The sequence below is a fragment of the Asparagus officinalis genome, chromosome 8 (genome assembly GCF_001876935.1).
Source record: "Asparagus officinalis chromosome 8, Aspof.V1, whole genome shotgun sequence".
Lineage (NCBI taxonomy): Eukaryota > Viridiplantae > Streptophyta > Magnoliopsida > Asparagales > Asparagaceae > Asparagus > Asparagus officinalis.
Window position 1 is genome coordinate 74,565,733 of NC_033801.1, and position 6,262 is coordinate 74,571,994.

Sequence of the window (6,262 nt, forward strand, 5' to 3'; positions counted from 1 at the left end):
AATACACGTCATGTTTATATACCTAATGAGATAGAAACCTTCCTCTAACAGCCGGTCACACACATTTTTTCTAAATTAAAATGATATATGTATGGATATGCTCACTTCCATTAATTTTTAAATTCTAGATGCGGACAGTTCCTAACAAATTGTTCATGAGCATACCGCGTGATCGGAGGCATCTAGACACTTGATACAAGGATGGGATAGAAGCTTTATTAGCCTACTCTGACACCAACCCTCTATGGTCGCTGAGCGGGTCGATTTTCTGTCCTTGTAAGAATTGCAAGAATGGTAAAATGCTCACTAGGAGTGACGTAAGTTTCCATCTGTTAATCAATGGATTTGATAGCTCTTATGAATGGTAAAATGCTCACTAGGAGTGACGTAAGTTTCCATCTGTTAATCAATGGATTTGATAGCTCTTATGTATTTTGGAGTCATAGGAGTGACGTAAGTTTCCATCTGTTAATCAATGGATTTGATAGCTCTTATGTATTTTGGAGTCATCATGGTGAAGGCATCCCGATGATGCAATTAGAGGAAGAGTTCACTAATGTGGACAATCCAACAGTTGACACGACTGATATGTTGGAAGATATTCTTGCCGTGCCGTATTCGAGTGATGTCAACACTACTGATAAGTTTTAAGATGTAGACCGATTGATGAGACTTGTTGAATAAAACCAGTCACCATTATACGACGGGTGCAAGGAGTTCACAAGGCTTTCTTTTATGCTCAGGCTTCTTCATATCCGAACACTCAGTTGAATGGTTGTTACACATTTTGAGATGTTATTAGACTTGCTTAGGAAAGTCATTCCAGGAGGCGAGAAGAGCATCCCTATAACCTATAACGAAGCTCACAAGATTGTTGATACGCTGGGGCTTGATTACAAGAAGATAGACGCATGTCCTAATGACTGCATCCTGTACAATAAGGGTAATGGAGCTCTAGAGGAATGTCTGACGTGTCATGTATCACGCTGGAAAGAACATACGGGCACATCCGAAGGCAGTGCATCCAATAAGCAAAGCAGAATCCCTGCGAAAGTTCTCCGATATTTTCCAATTATTCCTAGGTTATAGAATTTTTTTATGTCTGCCGAGCTGGCTGAGAATATGCGATGGCATTCGACCGAACGCAAAGAGGATGGGAAACTGAGACATCTTGCTGACGGGAAGGTATGGAAGCACATCAATCGTATGGTAAGGAGTCTCAGAATATTAGGCTGGGGCTTGCTAACGACGGATTTAATCCGTTTGGATTAATGAGCTCCGCTTGGTCTACCTGGCCAGTGTTGTTGACACCGTACAACCTACCACCATCGATGTGCATGAAGCAGCCGTACATGATACTGTCACTCCTAATCCTTGGAAGATATTCTCCTAGAAATGACATTGATGTTTTTCTCCAACCATTAATTAACGACCTGAAGCTTCTCTTGGAAGAAGGTGTCAGCACTTATGATGCTTATGGTAAGGAGTCTTTCTATATGCGGGCAATGGTCATGTGGATAATTAATGACTTTCTGGCATATGCTAACCTGTCTGGATGGTCGACGAAGGGTTAGATTGCTTGTCCGGTTTGCATGTCAGACTATGAGGAAAGTTCCTAAAATACATCCGTAAGTTCTGTTATTGGCAACACAGAAGATGGTTGCCTATAGGGCATAAGTTTAGAAAGTTAGTAGGAAAGTTTGACGGCAATCCAGAAAACAGACAGGCACCACCAAGGTTAACTGGGGAAAAAATATTTGAGCTTCTACATCCTCTACCTAGAAAAATATTTAGAAAGAAAAGATTCAACAAAGAAAATCCATTTGGGGTTAGGAGAAAAATATTGAAGCAAAATTGGAAGGGAAAGGGAAAGGGTAAGCTATTTCTCAAAGGCGAATCGAAAGGAAATAAGCGTCGCAATGTCCAGTCGCATGGGCGTGTCTCTAAGGGCACTGAACTTCCGCATGGATGGTCAAAATTCAGCATATTTTATCAGTTGGCATATTGAAGAAGTTTAAAAATAAGTCACAACTTGGATGTCATGCTTATTGAGAAGAACATATGCGAGAATCTCTTGAACACTTTGTTGCAGGACGGGAAAAAATCAAAAGATGACTTAAGGGCACGTCGAGACCTAGCAGAATATAACATTCGTCCTGAACTGCAAGCTATAGATAAGGGTGACGAAAAGTTTGAACTCCCAGCCTCCCGTGTCACACTGTCGAAGGATGAGGCCCACAATATGTGTTTATTTCTAAAGTCCGTAAAGACGCCGGATGGTTATGCTTCAAACATTTTAGCAAATGTACATATTGAGGACAGAAAAATTTTGAGACTCAAGACACATGACCATCATATTCTATTACATCAACTTTTCCCGGTTGCGTTGCGACATGCTAAGAAGGAACTCGTGATGGTGGTAATAGAATTCTGCGGTTTCTTCAAGCAGTTATGCTCCAAGGTGATTGATGTCAGGGAGTTTGAAGAGTTAGAGGGACGTGTAGCTAATACACTGTGTAAAATAAAAAATTTTATTTCCACCATCGTTCTTTACGGTCATGGTGAATCTCACAATACATTTATCATATGAAGCCCGCATCGCAGGACCAGTTCAATATCGCTAGATGTACCCTATGGAGAGGTATTTATTATTATAATATTCAATTAATATTTGTCAAATTCCGTTACTCGGTTTTATTTTGTCACAAATCATGAAACTATATGCTTGTAGGTATTTGGGTTTCATGAAACAACTAATGCATAACTGGTACACATCTTGAAGGGTCGATCGCAGAGAACTACATAAGTAACGAGAGTTTAAATTTTATCTCTCGTTACTTACGGGGTGTGGAGACAAGGCTCAACTATCCCCAATGAATAATTGACGGAACATTCTATAATGATCGTGGGGAGGACACTAGATTCCCCAAAATAGAGCTAGATCAATCCCACACATATATCCTGAGCAATAATACTACATTTAACATATACGCGGCGTAAGTATTTAGCCGTTTGAATTAGATCATATCACATCACAATAATTATCTCTATTTAACCGTTATAAATGATTTTATTCTAGGCTTCACATCTGATATGTCTAGACTACTCTTAAAAGCAGAACAAAAAATAAAAGAGTTTTTGGACACACACACTTTAGATAATTCCGTGCATGGCTGAAGGGTGAAGTAAGATCTTTTTACATTTCTGATTCGTATATCAAATATATGTGCCTGCCACCAAATATTTAAACTATTTGTTTCAGTTCTTAAAGGTTGACCAACGGATTACAAATAGGGTTAACCTGTCTGAGAAAGTATGTTTATATGCCAGAGGTCTTCTAACGTGGTTAAGCATTATGGAGGCTACTACGTCAACGGTTTTAGGTTTAATATCATTGGCTTCGAAGAGAGACGACAAATGCAAAACAGCAGTGTGTTCTACTCCTTCTCACAACTGTCATACTCTAGTTCAAAAGATCTAAATCCGATACAAGGTGAAATCTATTGCTACGGTCAAGTAGAAAACATCGTGGAGATTTTCTATGGGATTAATAAGGAAGTCAGACATGTAATGTTTAAGCTTCGTTGGTGTGAGCTAAAAAAGACGAAGGATGACTACGGTTACACACTCGTTAATCTTAACAAGGAAATATATCAGACTGAAAAGTACATGTTGGCTGCTCATGCTAAACAGTGCTTTTATGTAAAAGATATAATAAAAAATGGCGAATGGGTTATCCTTAAGAATCCGCCTAGAGCCTACATTCATGAAGCCGTGTCTGACGAAGATCACAATTAGGAGGTTATCTTAGCCAACGAAATAGTTGCTGAGTTTTCCTTGACACAAAATAATAATCTGATGGATGAAATTACACTAGCACGCCCTGATGTATCTGCGATTATATGTGAGCCAAGGCGTAAAGGTTATCATATGTCCGCAGTGGAGTCGATAAAACTATAAGAATAGTCCTTTTGTTGGCACGCACACGATCGCAAGCTAACCTCACACGGTCGCAGAGTAGAGCCTCAACATCATCATAAATAATGTATCTGTTTGACTGGTTATGATGTATCAGTTTGTATCATGTATTATAGTATTGACTTTATATTATCTGTTTGACTGATTATCATGTATCAGTTTGTGTCATGTATTATAGTATTGCCTTTATATTATCTGTTTGATTGGTTATCATGTGCTATTTTATTAATTATTTGCATTATATGCTTTTCTTGGATGCTCATTATGGTTTCAAAGTACACATGACAAAAGGATTACGTAAGAAAATGCTTGAGAGACTTTTTGGTAGACATTTTAGAGGCGATGCACATGCCTCTACGTCAGGTATTTTTATTTATTTGTTATATCTGTATAGTTCTATAAACTATTAATGTGAGCCTAACATTATTTTTTAACATTTTTGCCACAGGACACAGGCAGTGGAGATGCTCCACAAGACACGGAGGCACAGGCTGATCCTACACAGCATACGAAGATGCCGGCCGCCGCCGCCGCGTGCAGATGTATTAGAGGAGCGGAGATATGAGCCGTATAGCGTAGCTGTAGAAGCTGCGTCACTACCGCCAGATTCTATTCCAGATCAGTGAGTCCACGACCCGGCCAAGGTGAAGGGGGATTAGGATTCTTATCATAATTTGCAACCTATCGCGCAGTGTAGGTATGAACAAGCAAGGCGTAGATGCGTCGAACTGAAAGGTGTGAATAGAGTTTTATAGTTTATCAATTATTATTTTAATTTATATTATCGTTATGGATTGATTTATATCCCACCCAATTTTTATTGTTTCGCAGGTACCAGGTGACCTCCTAGGCGTGGCCGTAGTGCTACCAGGGAACAGAGCCTCATCCCTGATATTCGTCGGAGGGCCGTGATCCGATGGGAGCACGGAGTGCCTGTCAGGGAATTTGCTAATGCTTTCAATAATTTTCTCGCCGCCTTAGCCAGGAGACATGATTTCTTTAACAATTTTCTGACGTGAAGATCACAACGAATTGATGCGCTGGTGGCCTGTTGGAGATATATAAGTGTGAGTCATTTATTTGGATTTTCATCATTATTAGTTATTATTTTATTATTATGTTTAATACATTGATTTGTATCTCCTTTTTTATATGCTGAAGCGATTTTTCTTCCTCGACGATAATATTTATACCTGGACTTACTGCTTCATGCAAATCAATCTATCGTTCAAGAGGTGGTGATCTGAGGTGAAGAAAAAATATTTTGTTCAAATAACAAACGATTGGGAGCGCTTTTGGCGTCTTGACGAGCACGTAGATGGAGTAGAATTTTTTGCACTTTGTGATTACTAGGACACGGCCGAAATTCAGGTATTATTAAAGTACATATTTTCATTTTTTGTTTGAATTTTTATATTTTTTGATTTGACATTGTTTTCTAGGCTCAAGCTAAAATAGCAAGGAGGAACCGCAACGCTCCCCATAGTTACGAGCATCACGGAGGCTCCAGGTCTTTTAGCCAGCATTATCATCAATTAGAGCTTGTGATATATAATATATTAGCTCTTAAATTATCAATTTGAGTATAATTTATGTGTTATGGGTTAACGATATATTTGAATAAAATAGGGAAGGGGAGATCTCAGACATTTTATATATCGTATTCTGACTTCTTGGAGCCCGAATTACACCGATGAAGAGAAGAAGGTGAAGAACAAGGATCTGGCTGTAAGTAGTAGTTCATTTATATAATCAATTTCAAAATAATGCATCATTAAAAAGTTGATTTGCTCGGGTTGTTGTGATATATCGTAGGAGAAATTACATGCCAAGGTACAAGAGCAAATGTCTCAGTCTCATGTCGGTTCTAGCTCTACGGCCCGGCTAAGTAGAGAGGAGGAGAACTCCATCATCGAGATGGTCATTGGACCGAGTAGGAAGAACATATACCGATGGAGAGGATCCGAGCAAAGGCCGCATGAGTCTAGTAGCACCTATGAGTCTGCAACACCACCAGGAACACCAGGAAGCAGTTCATCATATCAAGACTCGATGGAGCAGTGGTTGAAAGTGATTAAAGATTGGCAGTCATAACAAACAACATATCAGCGGCTTGCGGAGGAAGAACGGAGGCGCCGGGAGCAGTAAGAATTGGAGTTCACACAGCTCATGTCGACTCAGTCTCAGGAGGCTTAGGAGGCATATAGGAGACGATTTATGGCGGATCAGGTAATATATATACTTTACTTTTTTAAATTAAATGAATTATATATATATATATATA